At 43.8% G+C, this 19,362-nt stretch overlaps 2 protein-coding genes across 4 annotated transcripts in view; one reads left to right on the top strand and one right to left on the bottom strand.

Moving 5' to 3' along the window:
- NT5DC1 (5'-nucleotidase domain containing 1) overlaps positions 1-19,362 on the bottom strand; it is a 238,149-nt gene that overhangs the window by 111,881 nt on the left and 106,906 nt on the right. The gene's annotated exons all lie outside the window — the stretch shown is intronic.
- Positions 18,581-19,362, top strand: part of COL10A1 (collagen type X alpha 1 chain) — an 81,776-nt gene continuing 80,994 nt past the window's right edge. Inside the window, exon 1 of the mRNA XM_073337113.1 lies at positions 18,581-18,880. The gene's annotated coding sequence lies outside the window, so the exon portion shown is untranslated. The remainder of the gene's footprint in view (positions 18,881-19,362) is intronic.

The raw sequence follows: 19,362 nt of genomic DNA, 5'->3' as shown, positions 1-19,362 counted from the left end.
CACCTTCTGCTCCTTGTACCCTCCCCCTGAGTTGAGTGCAAGGGATAATGGACTTTTCTCCTATGCCTCATGGAACCTTTGAGGGAGGGAGGTTGTGAGCTGGGCAATGCTGGCTAGCTGTTCAGCAAGGGCTGCAGAGGGACTCTACCCTCCTGCTTCTGTTCCTGCAGCTCAACCAGACGCCTCAACATGTCTGATTTGTCCTTCATAAACCAAAGTATCTCATCATGTGTTGCAGGCTCATGCTCCTGAGATACTTTCCTGCTCTTCATGTCCATGTCTAACTTCTCAGATAGTGAAATCCTTCAGGCTCTGAGCTCTGTGTCAGCTGTCCCTGAGCCGTTCATTATCTCCGTGAACATGTCCTCCCGCATTCTCTTTCTCCTCCTAATCAGCTAAAGTCTCCATATGGGTGTTGATGACATGCCAAAGGACATATTTCCAGCTTTAAGACATGGAAAAGAGCAAAGCAACCATTGTAAATACATACAATGTTTCCAGAGCAAGGTTGTTTTTATAAAAAAAAATTAAAAAAAAAAATCCAAACCCCTTATTACACTAGGTGCAAGCCATAACATAATCAGAATCCCTACCCATTCAATGAGCTTTTTTGCTATTCCAGTCATGGGGAGTAGGCCCCCTGAGTCAGGGGTGACTGCACTTTTCCTGAAGTTTATGGCAGACTCGTGTCAGTAGCTAGTTCAACAATCGCCCTTCCCCCCAGCAACACAGTATATTGTTTAAGAATGGGTCACAGGGGGGCCTCTGGGAGGGTGAGAGAAAAACAGAGGAAGCCCACCCCCAGTCCCCTATCAGCCACTTGAATTACATGCTGATCCATGCCGAGCACATTAAAGGTACATTAGCAGCAGTGTGGTTTGGCAATCCGAAATTGGGGTGTATGTGTGTCTACATGCTCTATTGTTTGTTGTATGAGCATTTTTAATAAAAACTTCCCGTTTCCCCTAGGTGACCCTATGTGATATCAGTCTTCTGAGGATAACAGAGGCAGAAAGGAAGGAGATGCATCAAGCATCTGGGTATAGACCTGATCCTTTTGCTGCTATGCTGTGTGCCGCAATGATGCCAGCAGAATTAATTCAGAAGTTGCGTGGGAAAGTGTCCCACCATGGTGGAATAAATAAGACTGCCCTCCCAGAAACCTTCTGCAAAGGATTGCAGAGTACCTCCATGAAAAGTTTCCTAGAGATCTCCATGAAGGATTCCTGGGCTATTCCAGTCCACATAAACAGTCTTTTCCAGGGGCCAGCTTCTGCATAGCTGGAGCGGCCTCAGGGAAGCAGAGACCCACAGCATCTCACTTTTTCTTCACAGTAAACATGCAATACTACCAAATGTGTGTGCTTACTAAAGTTTCACTGGAATTTGATTGGAACTGTATACTCACCAGAAGTCCCTTCCCCGGCATCACAATCAGCCACCATGATGTCCTGAGACCCACAGGGTTAAAAATATTTCCTGGCTCATGGGGAGAATGGATCCACCACTTGCCTATCTCCCATTCTCCTCCTCCTCCTTTTCCTCATCCACCGTATTGTCCTCCTTGTTCTCCCTAGACTCATACAGTTGCGATGTGTTCATGTTGCTTTTGGGGGTGCTGGTAGGGTCACCCCCCAAGAATTGCATGCAGCTCGTTGTAGAATCAGCATTTTGTGGGGGTCAGAACCAGAACAACTGCTCACCTCTCTTGCCTTATGGTACGCTTGGCAAAGTTCTTTTTGTGTGCCCTCGTGTAGCCCTTCTCCCCCATTCCACGAGCGATCTTTGCATAGATGTCAGTGCTTCTTCTGCTGGATCGGCGCTCTGCCTGCACAGACTCTTCTCCCCACACAGTGATGAGATCCACCACCTCCTGTGCAGACCAGGCTGGAGCGCATTTGTGGCGTGGAGTCTCCATGGTCAACTGTGCTGGCATGCTCCCAATGCTGATCAAACAGGAAATAGGAATTCAAAAGTTCTTGGGGCTTTAGCAGGAGAGGGGCTGTTTCCTGTGTACCTGGCTGCAGTGCAGCAGAGTTGAGAATGATCTCCAGAGTGGTCACAGATGAGCATTGTGGGACACCACCTGGAGGCCACTTAAGTCAAATTACACAACGCTGCGTCTGCACTACCTCGCTGTCGACCCATGCAGGACGTCCTTACCCATACACAAAGTACGCAGCTGTGTGAGGCACCAGGAAATTTGGGGCACCAAATTTCCTGGTGCCCTGCACTGCTGCGTGCTGCTCCAGCCCCTGCTTTGCCTCTTCCCCATGTCCCTGCTCTGCTCCAGCCCTGCCTCTTCCCGCCCCTGCTCTGCCCCAGCCCTGCCCCCCTCTCCACTCCTTCCCCAAAGCCCCTGAGCCTGCTCCACCCCTCCCCGCCCCACTGCAGCCCTGCCCCCACTCCCCTGAGGAGTGCAGCAGGGCTGGGCCTGCACTCACCGGCAGCGGGAAGTGCAGCGGCCCAGCCCCAGCCATGCTGCTGGTGAGGCTGGGGGGTGGTTACCCCTTGTCCCCCAAGCCAGCCCCACCCCCTCCCCGCGGAGGCCTGAGGCCAGCCCCCCCCGACCACCACCACGGAGGCCTGCTCCCCCTCCCCCCACTGGGGGGGGCTGCGTAGGGCCCCAGAATAGCTAGGGACAGGCCTGGACCCATCAAAATCAAATTAAGAGCTACAACTCTCACAGACCTGGAATACAGAAGTCGACATTAGAGGCAACTTAGGTCGGCGTAAAGGACCCGGTAGTGTAGACACATACATTGCCTAATCTAATTGCCTTCTATGACAAGATAACTGGCTCTGTGGATGAGGGGAAAGTAGTGGACGTGTTGTTCCTTGACTTTAGCAAAGCTTTTGACACGGTCTCCCACAGTATTCTTGCCAGCAAGTTAAAGAAGTATGGGCTGGATGAATGGACTATAAGGTGGATAGAAAGTTGGCTAGGTTGTCGGGCTCAATGGGTAGTGATCAGTGGCTCCATGTCTAGTTGGCAGCCGGTATCAAGTGGAGTGCCCCAAGGGTCGGTCCTCGGGACGGTTTTGTTCAATATCTTCCTTAATGATCTGGAGTTTGCACCCTCAGCAAGTTTGCAGATGACACTAAACTGGGAGGAGAGGTAGATATGCTGGAGGGTAGGGATAGGATACAGAGGGCCCTAGACAAATTAGAGGATTGGGCCAAAAGAAATCTGATGAGGTTCAACAAGGACAAGTGCAGAGTCCTGCACTTAGGATGAAAGAATCCCATGCACCGCTACAGACTAGGGACCAAATGGCTTGGCAGCAATTCTGCAGAAAAGGACCTAGGGATTACAGTGGACGAGAAGCTGGATATGAGTCAGCAGTGTGCCCTTGTTGCCAAGAAGGCCAATGGCATTTTGGGATGTATAAGTAGGGGCATAGCGAGCAGATCGAGGGACGTGATCGTTCCCTTCTATTCGACATTGGTGAGGCCTCATCTGGAGTACTGTGTCCAGTTTTGAGCCCCACACTACAAGAAGGATGTGGAAAAATTGGAGAGTCCAGCGGAGGGCAACAAAAATTATTAGGGGGCTTGAACACATGACTTATGAGGAGAGGCTGAGGGAACTGGGATCGTTTAGTCTGCGGAAGAGAAGAATGAGGGGGGATTTGATAGCTGCTTTCAACTACCTGAAAGGGGATTCCAAAGAGGATGGCTCTAGACTGTTCTCCGTAGTAGCAGATGACAGAACAAGGAATAATGGTCTCAAGTTGCAGTGGGGGAGGTTTAGGTTGGATATTAGGAAAAACTTTTTCACTAGGAGGGTGGTGAAACACTGGAATGCGTTACCTAGGGAGGTGGTTGAATCTCCTTCCCTAGAAGTTTTTAAGGTCAGGCTTGACAAAGCCCTGCCTGGGATGATTCAGTTGGGGATTGGTCCTGCTTTGAGCAGGGGGTTGGACTAAATGACCTCCTGAGGTCCCTTCCAACTCTGATATTCTATGATTCTGTGATTCTACATTAACAGGTCAACTTAAGGCAGCTTCCATCGACCTAATTCTGTAATGCAGACCAGGCCTCAGAGGCAGGATACTGGGTTAGATGCACTATTGGTTTGACCCAGTATGGCTGTTCTTATGTAACATGAACAAGAATTCATACTCCGATGTACTTTCTATTTTGTATTATATTGGTACTGGGCAATAGCTTGATTAATGAAATCAAAAGAATTAGATTTGAATCACTTCTCTTTTCCTCATTATAATTTTTTGATGGTATTTAAATACTTTGTTAAAAAAAAGGAAAGGAAGAAACTGCAGTCATGAAACATAAGCAATCTGACAAGTGAACATACTACAGACCAAAGCTAATTCACATGGCATATTTTGGCAAGAATTTTCTAACAGGCAAAAAGGTTTAGAATGGAAAATTCTTACTATCCTTAAAACACTGAAGAAAAACTTGCTAAAGTGCATAAGCTTTCCAACTTGTATGAATACAAGGAAAAGTTTCCCATGTTATATTGTACTGTTTCAATAAAGGATTTTAAACAGAGCAGATATCTGGAAACATTTTGCATTTTCACACTTCCTGAATAAACTTTCCCACTTTTTTTTATTCTGTCATTTCCAAACTGAAAGTGAAGAGATATTCCCATGAAACTAAGAATGAATTAATTTTACCTTCCTTAACTCAGGTTAAAAAGCTACATATTGCTGCTTCAATCTACACCCTTCTACAACCTCCTGATATCCTACCCATCCCCTGTTTCACTCATATTTTTCAGAATTTGTTTGCAGTTTTATGTGGTGTAAAGCCTGAAAGCAGATTGAACCAACCTAAAGCCTTGGATCAGCCTAACCCATTTTATGAAGGTCTAAGATTGTCTACAGACTCTGAGATATGCTTAAATTGCATAAAACATCTTCACAAGATAGAATCTCTCCTGAATTTCCCTCTTGGTGCTCTTTGGAATGAAACAGGTGGTGGTGGTACTGCCCACTGCCGGCAGACAGGATACTGGGCTAGATGGACCATTGGTCTGACCCGGTATGGCTGTTTTTATGATGCATGGAGCAAAATGAGGAAATAAGGACATCTAGGAGGGAAATGAGTAGGGAGATAAGGGGTTGTAGCAACAGCCTTGAGAGGGGCAGAGGGGGAGGTAAGGGGTTCTGGAGTGGCTGACAGAAATTGAGGACGGCTGAGTGAAGTTTAGGGCTGGAAGTGCAGTCTGCATGTGACAACAGAGGGTGTGGGGTTCTACCCCAGTTGGGTAGACAGAAGAAGCACCAAGAGTGCTGCAAGCAGGAAGAATGAGCATGTGTGTGTACGCACACAACTACATACACTGTGGGGGAGGGGTCAGATTAAGCAGAGTTCGGGGGGTTTCAGCTTGGCCAGTTGAACGAGGGAAGGAGCAGAAGAGTGGTGGGTCAGAGGGAGCAGAGGCAGATCCCAGTTGGAAAAAGAATGGAGGCCGGCTGGTTTGGATGTGGTGTCAGAAAGGAGGAGCAAGGAGAGAGCGTCAGTGATGGCGGGCCCGGAGGTGGGTTGAGCTAGAGAAGGAATGGGGGAAATGCAATGGACTCAGAGTGCACTGTGTTCCACAGCTGCAATGGTGACCAGAGTTGATGTCTGCTTTGCAACCCTTTGATCTAAGGAGAGTTTCTATGCAAATCAGAGTATGTGGATGAGGTGAGATCCCAGTAGTACTGTAACACACTTTGAGTTAAATGACTGAGCACATAAAGCAGGGGTGGGCAAACTGCGGCCTGCAGGCTGGATCCGGCCCGTCAGGGCTTTGGATCTGGCCCTCGGGATTGCCTCCCGTGGTGGCGCAGGCCCCACACCACTGTCAGAAGTGGCCAGCACCACGTCCCTGGGGCCCCGGGGGGCAGAGGGCTCCGTGAGTTGCCCTTGCCTCCAGGCACCACCCCACTCCCTCCCCCCACTGCAGCTCCCATTGGCCGGGAACCGCGGCCAATGGGAGCTCCGGTGGAGGTACCTGGAGGCATGGCAAGAGCAGCGTGCGGAGCCCTGTGCCCTACCCCCCTTCCCCAGGAGCAGAGCGGCGTGGGGCCAGGGCAGGCAGGCAGGGAGCCTGTCCTGTCCCTGGTGTATGCTGCTGCCTCTCCGGAGCCTGACCCCTCCTTAACCCCGCCCCCCAACTCCCTGCCCTAAGCCCCCTGCCCATACCTCGCACCCCAACTCCCTGCCCTGAGCCCCCTGCTGCCCCCTGCCCCCCAACCCCCTGCCCTGAGCTCCCTCCCGCAGTCTGCACCCCTCCTGCACCCCTGCCCTGAGCCCCCTCCTGCACCCCTTCCCTGAGACCCCTCATGCATCCGATGAAGTGAGCTGTAGCTCACAAAAGCTCATGCTCAAATAAATTGGTTAGTCTCTAAAGTGCCACAAGTACTCCTTTTCTTTTTGCGAATACAGACTAACACGGCTGTTACTCTGAAACCTCTCATACACCCTGCACCTCTCCTCTGCACCAATCCCTTGCCCTGAGCCCGTTCCTGCACATTGCACCCCCTCCCACACCCTGCACTCCCTCCCACACCTTAACCCCCTGCCCCGACCCTGCATACAATTTCCCCACCCAGATGTGGCCCTCGGCCCAAAAAGTTTTCCCAGCCCTGACAAAAAGTTATGAAGTCCTGGCCCTGATTCTGAGCTGAGCCCAGAGCAGCTGTGGAGTTATCAAGCAAAGGGGCTATAACTTACACTATGTTGCAATGACTCCGTACGAGCTGTTCAGCAGCACAAAACAGCCAGAGATGTGTTTTTCTTTTAAGGTGAACACCAGAATTTGTTCAACTGAGAAATTAAAGCCAAGGCTTGTTTTTGGCTACGTTTACCAATTTATTTAGTTGCTGGCTGTAATTCCTACATTCCTATAGTATATCAAACAATCTCTTGGTATAAAGATGGTATTCTTTAAGTTTGCTTTAAGGAAAGTGTTCTCTACTTTCATATTGAAACAGAAAGACCACACAGAAGAAACACATGTCTTTTGAGTCAAAGATTTTGCAAGATGATTACAGTATTAGGCCTTTTCCATGGTGTTCCAAAGTAAGCCAGTGTTTTTAAAAAAATTAGCTATGGTCTAAGCATATTACTGGTGAAATGGTGTATTTAAATATGAAAAATCTGACATATTTTAGAAGAACAATTTTCCCCTTGCTTCTTCTGGAATCAAGGAAAATACAGAAGTTTTGGAGTAAAAGAATGAGAGAGAGAGAGATTGAGACAGACATTGTCTGGGTACACTGCAAGGAGGACAGACTTGTTACAGGTTTTAATCAGGCCACAACTTTATTATATAGATATCTGGGACTACCTGGGAGATAAAGTGTACAGTGCAGGCAAATCCATGTTTATTCAAATCAGTTCTCCGGAGCTTCCACCAGTCCCCCTTTGTTTCCATCCAGGTCCCCCAGCCGACGCATGGCTTGGACCTTACCATCCACAACCCTTGTAAGAGGGTTAAGGATGGCTATGAGAACGGGGGAGGTTGGCTCCCAGTCATACCAATCCTTGGAGTCCCCAACCCCCTCCCCCGTTTTGTTTCATTATCCAGTGCCTCGTTTTAAGTCCTTTACCAGTCCATTTATCTGGTCACTGGCTGCTCTCCCTATGCTCCGCCCAACTGTACAAAATAAGGTGCGACATATGGTCTACCACCTTTTCTTCTCACCAGAAAAGGTCTTCCTTCACACCTACTGTGGGGAAGGCAAAAAAACCACACCCCACTGAAGCCAATTGTGGTGGGGTGGGAAAAATTCCTTCCCAGCCCCCCTTTAAAAGGGGCGACTAGCGTGAAGACCACAGCAGGTCCAGCCCAGCCTGCCATTCACATCCACTAGGGGAGGGAGGCAGCTTCCTTGCTGCATGGAGCAAAGAGACTTGCTCCACCCAGGTTTTGTACCTTTATGCACATTCCTGGGGGTGGGGTGACGGGGAGAGTCACTGCTGCAAAGCTGACCACCAAGCACCTTTTTAACATCATTTTCTGACCCTCTTCCTCCTCCACCCCCCCCCCCCCCAAAAAAAAAACCCAACAGAGCTGCCTTTCTTTGGGTAAGCCCCAGAAAAAATCTGCCCCACATTAGTTGTGGTGCAGTCAGTATTCAGTTTTCTATATAGCATGGTGATACAAAAGTTCGTAAGATATTACCTTCTTAAGATTATTTTGTGACTAAAACATTAGACTTGAGCCAGAGAAGAAAGCCATCATGATTATTCTGATGATTTTCACCTACGACTAAACAACAATTTAAGAAATCTCGAATATCCTGATCCAGAGCCAGATGCTCCAGTTTCTCTGTAAAGGGACTGGATACTCTAGCAATTATAAGTATATGGGAAAATATCTGTACATGGAATGATTATCTAAAACTGATGTAAGAGCTACAATAGTTAGACTATTAAACTTAATTTTTAATTTTTACAATATGTTTACAACTGAAAATGAGAAATCTTTCTCCAAATATAAATGAAATATTTTGAATCAATATTTAATGTCCAAGACTATCTTAATTTCAATCAAATGTGTAAAATAATAAGAGTGCATGGCCCCCTCTGGCCAGAGGAATTAATATTTTAAACTAGAAAAAAAGGGCCTACTATGTACACCAGGATAGATCTTCAGCTGCGTCAAATTTATGCTTGGCACATCTGGGATGACTGTGGGAGAAGGTGGTTCTAACTCATCTTTCCATTCCTTCCTTTCTGGGGCCACTGGGAGTTAAATCAGTGCCCAGCCCGTAAGTCTTTTCTAAGTTATGCTGGCTGGAAAAGTCCCACAGCCAAGGATCAGCCAGAGTACTGTGCACTGGCTCTAGCTCTGCTTCTTCTATCCCTGGCTGACCTCCTCTCCACTCCTGAAGGGGTGGAGAGGCGGAAAGCAGGCAGAATAAAGCCAATTGGGAATCCTTAGCTCCCTATTTGAGATAGCTTTAAGTTCCCTTAGGGAAGCTGGACCAGTGCAAAAAGGATGCGGGCAGTGCTGAGGATATGGCCCAATGTATCCAGAGAAAGATAACTTTACAAATACTGCGTAGTGCAAACTTTGTCGCCTAACCACTATGACTCAGAATATAAATAACTGATTTAAGAAGTGTGGGATACAAAAATATACAAGTAAGGACCCTCAGAGTTAATGGAAGTAAAGTGACATGCATGTATCGAAAGGAGAATATGAAGTACACCTGTATCACTAACATGGACTTTCAATTATAATTTTATTATTTGTATTACAGTAGCGACTAGAGGTCCCCAAGAAGACTGGGGCTCCATTGTGCTAGGACAGGGGTTCCCAAACTTGGTTCGCGTCTTGTTCAGGGTAAGCCCCTGGCAGACCGCAAGACACTTTGTTTACCTGAGCGGCCGCAGGTACGGCCACTCACAGCTCCCAGTGGTCGTGGTTCCCGGCCAATGGGAGCTGCAGGAAGTGGTGGCCCAGCCCACGCCACTTCCCGCAGCTCCCATTGGCTGGGAACAGCGAACCACGGCCACTGGGAGCTGAAAGCGGCCGTACCTGCGTCCGCTCAGGTAAACAAAGCGTCTCACAGCCAGCCATGGGGCTTACCCTGAACAAGACATGAACCAAGTTTGGGAACCCCTGTGCTAGGTTAATCCCCGCCACCCCAAAGCCACTTCTTTACAATGGAATAGAGAAGATACCCAAAAATCACTGATCTGAAGTGATGTCATGGCACGTATGGCCAGGATGTGTGGCACTCTAGTCCCTCCTTTCTGGAAGGTGAAAAGAAAAAAATATATTTTAAGTGAAGGAAAGGGCTAACAATCAAGTTTATCTGTTGGCAAGAGGTACTGAGCCTTCAATACTATTGAAACTAAAGGAGATGGCCCGCAATGTGGTTCTAGAGGGCAGAAAGCTTCCATTGTCACAAAGACAGCCAAACTACTCTGTAATAATACAGATGACAGAACATGTAGCAGTCAGGGTCAAAACAGTATCAGTCAAGAGTGCTCAGTTTTGGGAACAAGTTTCCAGAGGTCAGATTAATCCAGTTCACATGCTGCAAAAATGTTCCTTTTGACAAAGATTTATTGCAGTAGCCAAATTAATGAGGGAGGTGTGACAGAAAGCTGAAAAAAAAAAGAAAAAGAACTGAACTGATAAGAGGAAAGCTCCTGCATACAGCAGAGGAATGGCATTCTGCTACTTACAATATTTAACAAAGTTGTAAATTTCAGTCACAGACATCTTAATAATCTAATGAAGTTCGGTTCTTACAAATGGTGCCTGTTTATGGATATATCCTGTTAGATCTTTTACCAGGAACAGACTTTTTGTAGATATAAGATGAGTCATTAGGAGGTCTAATGTTTTCTAATGTTAATGTACATCAATACTTATTAAAGCTCACTGAAAAATCATGAATTTAACATCTTACAAATCCACAAATGATCTAATTTGTTTTTAACAAAAATTTAAACTTCAAAAATTGCTATGTCAAAGTAGCATTAAGGGCCCAATATAAACCAACAAAAGGAAGTGCCAAGACTGAAGGCTGAAAAGCAATTCTTAACTCAGCATGATGTGAAAGACATATGGTAAGTAAGATCTTCAATAACAGTAACTTAAGCATAGCAAAATGAGCAAAGGACACCATTTCAGCCTTAATTTTGAACTGCTTTGCCTGTACAAGTTAAAGTTATATCCTTAGAGTGCAATGCTGAACTGTTATATGAGACATAACCCCCACTGACAATCAATGGGGGTTTTGTTTGTTTGATGACTCCAGGGTTAAGACCTGCAACAGTTTTCAGTACAGTGGAACGAGACAGGAAACACCCTGAAAATGTGCCTTTTAATGTTACTTTCATGTAGACGTTTGCTGTTTGCTATCCACTAGGAAATGAAGACTCTTTTTTGTAAAACAGTGTGCAAGTGATCCCATGAAACAAAGTGATTTTATTGGCACATCTTCTACAACTACTTCGCACCCCTCACTATGTTTTTCTCTGTTTGGCTCATCTTACAAATTAATTTCCTGTGCAAATATTATTTTAAAGATATACTACTTTAAAATAAAAATCTGTCTGGTATTGAGCCTATTGTTTCCAAAAATGCCACACAAATAAACTCTTCACAAAGGAAAAAACAACACCGTTATAAGGAGAAATTGGAAGACTTTTGCCTCACAAATTATATAATCCTATTCATATTGTGGAAGAAACAGAGCCTTCACTCTTATGTTGGTTGCAGCAAGTCAGAAACAGTCTTTATTCTCAAGCAATTACAAGGAGGGAGAGAGTACACCCGGAACAGGGATTCCCCCTTCCTCGGCAGGTCTCTCAAAAGATAAACAATTAGGGCAAGCATTTATACCTTTTGTTATGTACAATAATAATCAACAGCTGCATTTTGTTTATACATATTCCTTCCTGATATCTTATTTTTCTCAGCAATTTCTGCTATAGTCTGCATTCCATTCTTATCTTACACAAGGTCAAAACAACCTCTCTTACAGTTTTTCCCACTCGCCCAGGCCCTGCCTTAAAGTCTCGCGTTAGTACGGTTAGAGTTAGCCTGACTCCTGCTCATTCTGGAAAGAAGAGGTCTGCATCCAAATTCCCTTTATCCCTTTTTCCACTTCCACAATATTTAGGCCAAGATTTTCCAAATTAGCTAGTGAAATTGGATGGCCAACTTGAGACACCTTAAAAAGGCTAAATTTTCAAAAGAGGGTGTTCAGCACTTTCTGAAAATTAGGTCCTTTTAAAGTTTCTCAAGCTGGGTAACCAAAACTTGAGGTCCAAAAGTCAATAGTCACTTTTGAAAATTATGAGAAAGATACTTTGTGGAAGCAAGTAAAGTGTTGATTACACTGACTGAACAGCCATTCAAGTGTTTCCTCTCAAAAATCACGTAGATAGGCTCAGTCTCTCAGGTTCATGACAGAGAAATAGGCCCTTGGTAACAGATCTTGTCTTGTGAGGCAAAAACATAGCAGGCACTGGCTGCTTGCTAAATTAGAGAATCATGTGTCTCAAGAAGGAGTCACTATAAGCACTGGTTTCAGAGTAGCAGCCATGTTAGTCTGTTTCCACAAAAAGAACAGGAGTACTTGTGGCACCTTAAAAACTAACCAATTTATTTGAGCATAAGCTTTTGTGAGCTCACAAAAGCTTATGCTCAAATAAATTTGTTAATCTCTACGGTACTATAAGCACTGTTGCACATTTTTTGCTGGAGTTTCCAAATGGTACAGGACAATAATGGGAAGGTGTTTGGGATAAGTGCACCTCTCCTCCTGAAGAAGTATATATAAATGTTTTGCTGTTGTGCTTGCATGCGAAGAGTCTCCTAGCTAAAATGACTAAAGTTTTTGGTAGGCTTATGAAGTTCTCAAAGAAGCAGTGAGAGATAAAAAGGCATCTTTTAAAAAGTGGAAGTCAAATCCTAGTGAGGTAAATAGGAAGGAACATAAACACTGCCAAATTAAGTGTAAAAATGTAGTAAGAAAAGCCAAAAAGGAGTTTGAAGAACAGCTAGCCAAAAACTCAAAAGGTAATAACAAAATGGTACAACAGAAGCAGGAAGCCTGCTAAACAACCAGTGGGGCTCCTGGACGATCGAGATACAAAAGGAGCACTTAAAGACGATAAAGTCATTGCGGAGAAACTAAATGAATTCTTTGCTTCAGTCTTCCTGGCTGAGGATGTTAGGGAGATTCCCAAACTTGAGCCATCTTTTGTAGGTGACAAATCTGAGGAATTGTCACAGATTGAAGTGACACTAGAGGAGGTTTTGGAATTGATAAACTTAACAGTAACAAGTCACCGGGACCAGATGGCATTCGCCCAATAGTTCTGAAAGAACTCAAATTTGAAATTGTGGAATTAATAACTATGGTTTGTAACCTGTCCTTTAAATCAGCTACTGTACCCAATGACTGGAAGATAGCTAATGTAACGCCAATATTTAAGAAGGGCTCTAGAGGTGATCCTGGCAATTACAGACTGGTAAGTCTAACATCAGCAACAGGCAAATTAATTGAAACAACAGTAAAGAATAAAATTGTCAGACACATAGAAGAACATAAATTGTTGCGCAAAAGTCAGCATAGTTTCTGTAAAGGGAGATCATGTCTTACTAATCTATTAGAGTTCTCTGAAGGGGTCAACAGACATGTGGAGAAGGGGGATCCAGTGGACAAAGTGTACTTAGATTTCCAGAAAGCCTTTGACAAAGTCCCTCACCAAAGGCTCTTACGTAAATTAAGTTGTCATGGGATAAGAGGGAAGATCCTTTCATGGATTGAGAACTGTTTAAAAGACAGGGAACAAAGGGTAGGAATAAATGGTAAATTTTCAGAATGGAGAGGGGTAACTAGTGGTCAGTCCTAAAACCAATCCTATTCAACTTATTCATAAATGATCTGGAGAAAGTGGTAACGGTGAGGTGGCAAAGTTTGCAGATGATACTAAACTGTTCAAGATAGTTAAGACCAAAGCAGACTGTGAAGAACTTCAAAAAGATCTCACAAAACTAAGTGATTGGGCAACAAAATGGCAAATGAAATTTAATGTGGATAAATGTAAAGTAATGCACATTGGAAAAAATAACCCCAACTATACATACAATATGATGGGGGCTAATTTAGCTACAACTAATCAGGAGAAAGATCTTGGAGTCATCGTGGATAGTTCTCTGAAGACGTCCACGCAGTGCGCTGCGGCAGTCAAAAAAGCAAACGGGATGTTAGGAATCATTAAAAAAGGGAAAGAGAATAAGTCTGAGAATATCTTATTGCCCTTATATAAATCCATGGTACTCCCACATCTTGAATACTGCATACAGATATGGTCTCCACATCTCAAAAAAGATATACTGGCATTAGAAAAGGTTCTGAAAAGGGCAATTAAAATGATTAGGGGTTTGGAACAGGTCCCATATGAGGAGAGATTAAAGAGGCTAGGACTTTTCAGCTTGGAAAAGAGGAGACTCAGGGGGGGTATGAGAGAGGTATATAAAATCATGAGTGGTGTGGAGAGAGTGAATAAGGAAAAGTTATTTATTTGTTCCCATAATATAAGAAGTAGGGGCCACCAAATGAAATTAATGGGCAGCAGGTTTAAAACAAAGAAAAGGAAGCTCTTCACACAGTGCACAACCTGTGAAACCTGTGGAACTCCTTGCCTGAGGAGGTTGTGAAGGCTAGGACTATAACAGGGTTTAAAAGAGAACTGGATAAATTCATGGAGGTTAAGTCCATTAATGGCTATTAGCCAGCATGGGTAAGGAATGATGTCCCTAGCCTCTGTTTGTCAGAGGGTGGAGATGGATGGCAGGAGAGAGATCACTTGATCATTAACTGTTAGGTTCACTCCCTCTAGGGCACCTGGCACATTGGCCATTGTTGGTAGACAGGATATTGGGCTGGATGGACCTTTGGTCTGACCCAGTATGACCATTCTTATGTTCTTATGACTTCCACTCTTCTGTCCACTCAAACAATCCACTTTGGACTCTTGGATGTTAAAAAATCTTACAACTGTTTCACTGGGAAGCTCTAGCACTGGTATGCTTTGGAGAGAGACTTGAAATCTGGCAGAGGCATTACCCTGGTGTTAAGAATTGCCCTTTCTGACATCCCAGTGAAAATCTGTCCTAATTTTCAGTTTGCACAGGTGCAGTAGAGGCTTCTTAGGGTTCAGTAGCTAAATTCTCCAAAGATTCCATCTGTAATGAGCGTAGTCCATCCTCACAAAGCTCCTATGTATCAACCAGACTAGACATTTGAAATCACCACAGAGCAACCGAGCAAACTCCATCCCAAGGCTCCAGGGCCGAGCAAAACTTTCATAAGTGATCCATCCCATCCCCTGTCGCCCATTCCCAGCTAATAGCCACTGATGGAACTATCCTCCATGAATTTATTTAGTTCTTTTTTGAGCCCTGTTATAGACTTGGCCTTCACAACACCTTCTGGCAAAGAGTTACACAGGTTGACTGTGTATTGTAAGAAGAAATACTTCCTTTTGTTTGTTTTATACCTGCTGCCTATTAATTTCATTTTGTGACACCTAGTTCTTGTGTTATGAGGAGTAAATAACACTTCCTTATTTACTTTCTCTCCACCAGTCATGATTTTATAGACCTCTATCATATCCCCCTTAGTCGTCTCTTTTCCAAGCTGAAAAGTCCCGGCAATTCCTCCTCCCTGTGGCTTAAGTGGCATGAGGCACCAGAATTGAAAGACAGATTATCTTTCAAATGCTCTCAATGCTCTAATTTTTTGCTGGCACCCAATCAACCTGGAGGAGAAGAAAATAACCTGGAATGCAGTGGACAGAGAAGACACATGGAAGTCAGGGAGGGAGGAGAGCAGACAGAAGCCAGGGGAGGGTGGCGGAGGAGGAGAAGGACAAGAGCCAGGTGATGGGAGGGAGTGGACAGAGGCATGCTAGAGGGGGCAGACTAGAAGGAGCCAGGCTTGGGAATGGGAGCAGAGGGGTCTGTAACCACCAGACCTGGGAACTGAAATCAGGATTTCTGAGTCTCAACATTCCTTTGCTGTCAGGAAATACCTATGGATCCTGCTGGCAAATAGCACATTCATCTCCATTTATGGCTGGTCCACGTATAAAATGATAATCAATTGCTCCATTAGTTCCAGTGGCAGAGATCTGTGCTATGGATGTAAAAGTTCCAGTCCTGCTGATGACACAATGTGGGAGTCAATGTGTTCCTACATGATGGAAATTTTATTTTTTCAGTTTGCCTTTTAAAAAGTTTAGTAAATAAATAAGAAAAAAGAAGAAACCTACATTAAAAGAACATTAAGGTTACAAAGTCAAGCACTGAAAAGGTAGGAAATGTCAGTATTAAGGTTTCCTGTGCATCTGCATTATGATACAGATTTTAATTACCAAATCACACACTATTTTTTCCAAAAGACCCCTGCCTCATTCAGTGCATACAACAGACACTGCTTACCAAATAGGCAGCTGTTCAATGTTTCATTTTATCCTCATCATTCAGTATGTTGACCGATGCCTTATTTCTGCATACCCGGCACACATTGCTCTGAATACAGAATTATCAATTTACTCATTAGCTTTTCTGTGACACTAATTACTGTAATATACGTGTATGCCTGGCAAACATTAAATGAATTTATCTGCACCCTAATCCTGTGAGACGAGGTGGTATTATCATCCCCATTTTATAAGGTCAAAAACTGAGGCACAGAGACACTAGGGTCAGAAGTGTCCACTCATTTTGGCAGGTTTCAGAGTAGCAGCCGTGTTAGTCTGTGTCTGCAAAAAGAAAACGAGGACCTGTGACACCTTAGAGACCAACAAATTTATTTGAGCATAAACTTTCGTGAGCTATAGCTCACTTCATCGGATGTATCCGATGAAGTGCACTGTAGCTCACGAAAGCTTATGCTCAAATAAATTTATTGGTCTCTACGGTGCCACAAGTACTTCTTTTCTTTTCACTCATTTTGGGTGACCGTTTGAAGGCCTAGGACCTTATTTTTCAGAATACTTAGCATTTAATGGCACTTTCTATGCTCAGGGCAGAGTTCTCACTTACTTCAATTGCACCTGTGAGTGCTCAGTACTTCTGCAACTCAGGACCTAACATGTGTCAATATGAAGCACTTAGAAAATGAGGAGCATACAATTAGCTGTTACCTGCAACACGTTTGACTTAAAGGATTTGGAGCCTCATCTTGCACCATTGATGTTACTGGGAGTTTTGCCACTGAACTCAAGTGGATCAGAAGCAAAGTCTTGTTCTGCATAGGAATTCTGTGGCAGAAGCAGGGACAGAATCCTTCATCTGCTTTATCCAGGAGACAATTCCTTCTCTTCCTCCAAACCCCCCCCCCCCCCCCCCGCAATGTTTACTACAAACCTTCCAACTTCTTCAACAAATGAGGCAAAGGTGCTGTAGATACCAGCCTCACTAACCAACCCTGATTCATTCCCTGAAAACCATGTGGATAAAAATAGTAGGTGATCATGTGATTAAAGATTTTGCCACAATATATATGCAAAAGAGGACCAGAGTTTGTATAGCAAAACTTCCAAAGACTTCAGTGGGGCCAGGATTGCACCCATTATCTTCAAAACAGTCTTGTTACAAATTGACAATCCCACTTAGATTCATCCATAGTATTGAATTAGAATAATTTTCCAAGGAAACTCAAATGAAGGTGAGTAGAAAGGCAGGGTTCCAAGCCATGTCTAGATTGCATTAAGTACAGAGCTCAAGTTCTAGGCAGAATTAGGGCTAGAGTTTGGGTTCAAAGTAGATGGCATCATACTGACGGGGCAATCAGGCAGATCAATAGCTCTTAAAGAATTTCTTCCATCTGAGGACAAAAAAATTTCTACAGAACTATTCTGACAAAATTTTGGCTAAATGTGAACCAGAAATGGAAAGCGAACCCCTTCCTATTTTGGATCCAACATAAAACTAAAACCATACGGACAGGTTTGAATTTGGGGATCTAAATCCAAAACTATCTGAAATTCCCAAGTATTCTGATCTGAAGTTCCAGTTTTGGCCCATCTCTAAGAATGTACTGTAGGAAATATTCTCCACTGGCAACAGAATGGTATCTTTCATCTGCAATTTCTATGATTCATTTGTAATACTACATAAAAGCAACCACGATGGTGTTTGGTTCATTTTTGTATCAGCACTCACTTAAAGATGCAGTATTTCATGAGGCCCACTTCATCACATTATAAAAATGTGAAAATTAAATAGTAACTTTAAAGACTTCTAAACCACCTCAGTGATCCACAGTTAACACACACCACTGCACTGCCATTCACAAGATTTAAGTTTGACTTTCTGGTCCTATTCTTTCTCCCAGGGTCAGAGCCTGAAAATACTCCAGAGGCAAAGCTCTCTTTCTCTGACGATAAAGAAGTATCTTGTATTATATGACTAGGCATTCCTCCAGCTAATTAAGGAGCAAAAGTGATGGACTTACAATGGAACCCAGTGTAATATTCTTTGATCATAAAACTAACAGCTGTGACCTGGGCTTCGGAGGAGTGTATGACAAATGGAGATACTCAGGGTTCCAAAATGGACAGCACAAATGGGGAAGAGTGAGGAAAGAGGGGCTGGAGAGAAGATTATTCCATGGGTCCCAGCCTAAAACCTACAGTCAATTGTCTTAAACCCCTATTCATCAGTCCATACTCAGGCAAAGCTCCTGTATGTCCTAAATCTGGCTTATGTTGTACCTATAGCACTCATAGTAGCACAAAGATAGAAAACAGATGTAGAATCAGTATTAAGACCTCCCAGAAATTATCCAAACAATTCTGAAATCTGAACTTTGATACCATAGCATGAACAGAGCAATAAACATGGGAAGACACCATAATGACAGAATGGTTTTTTTTCCTTAAAGTATACAAATAATTTTGATTAATTAGAAACACTAGAGATTTTGCTTTTCAAGTCATACTAATCTCACCCCAGTACAGAGATGTATGCCAAAATAAATGTCATACCCATCTTTAAATTAACACATGTGATCAGACGAATCAGAATCCTCAATCCCCTTCCACCTCTCATACAGAGCCATTTAACTGCTGGGAAACAGAAAATTATTCTCTCCTGGAACTGACTCAGAAGGCAGATCCATCATTCAGTAGCCAGCACATGATTCAGCTTAGCTTTGGATAAAAAGTTAAAAGGTCCAAAAGCTACCAAAAAAGGGCTCTTGAATTAGCAAGCTGCTTCACTTTAACCCTCCTGAAATGCCTGCTGAAAGATTCTGTGAATCATGACTGCTGCAAGAGGAGCACCCTTGCATCCAGAAAGTGGCAACTTTCAGTGACATCCAGCAAGCAGGCATTCCCCTCTATCTAAAGACATCTTTCACTCAGCTAAAAGGTAAGATGAGAATGTAGTAATGTAGTCAGACATCCAGAAAGATTTTTTTTGGGGGGGGGGGGGTTACTAAAATACATGGCAGTTACCAAAAAAAAAAAAAAAAAGGCAGTTGTGTTGTTTTCAGATGAAATGAATGTAAACCAGCATAATACATTTTAAAAGAACAAATATTTGATCTTAAGTTTATTATATAAAACAAGAGGTCTCTTAAAATAGGCTGATTTATGCTCCCATTTTATTATCTTTACTAGCAAGCGCTGAATAAGAAGCAATAAACGTTACTGCAAGTAGGAAAAAGACATTCCATTCTTTTCAAGTCTTGAAATAGGATACAAAGTGTAAAAATACTAGCAAATATTCCACTTATCTGAAATTCAGTGTCTGAATAGCAAAATGATTTACTGAGCCTTCATATGCCTTTAATATTTCTTCATGTGATGTACATGCACAGAATGAAAAACCCCTGCTGTGTAATTCCCCTC

The sequence above is a fragment of the Lepidochelys kempii genome, chromosome 3 (genome assembly GCF_965140265.1).
Source record: "Lepidochelys kempii isolate rLepKem1 chromosome 3, rLepKem1.hap2, whole genome shotgun sequence".
Classification (NCBI taxonomy): domain Eukaryota; kingdom Metazoa; phylum Chordata; order Testudines; family Cheloniidae; genus Lepidochelys; species Lepidochelys kempii.
This window is presented reverse-complemented; position numbering and strand designations above follow the sequence as displayed.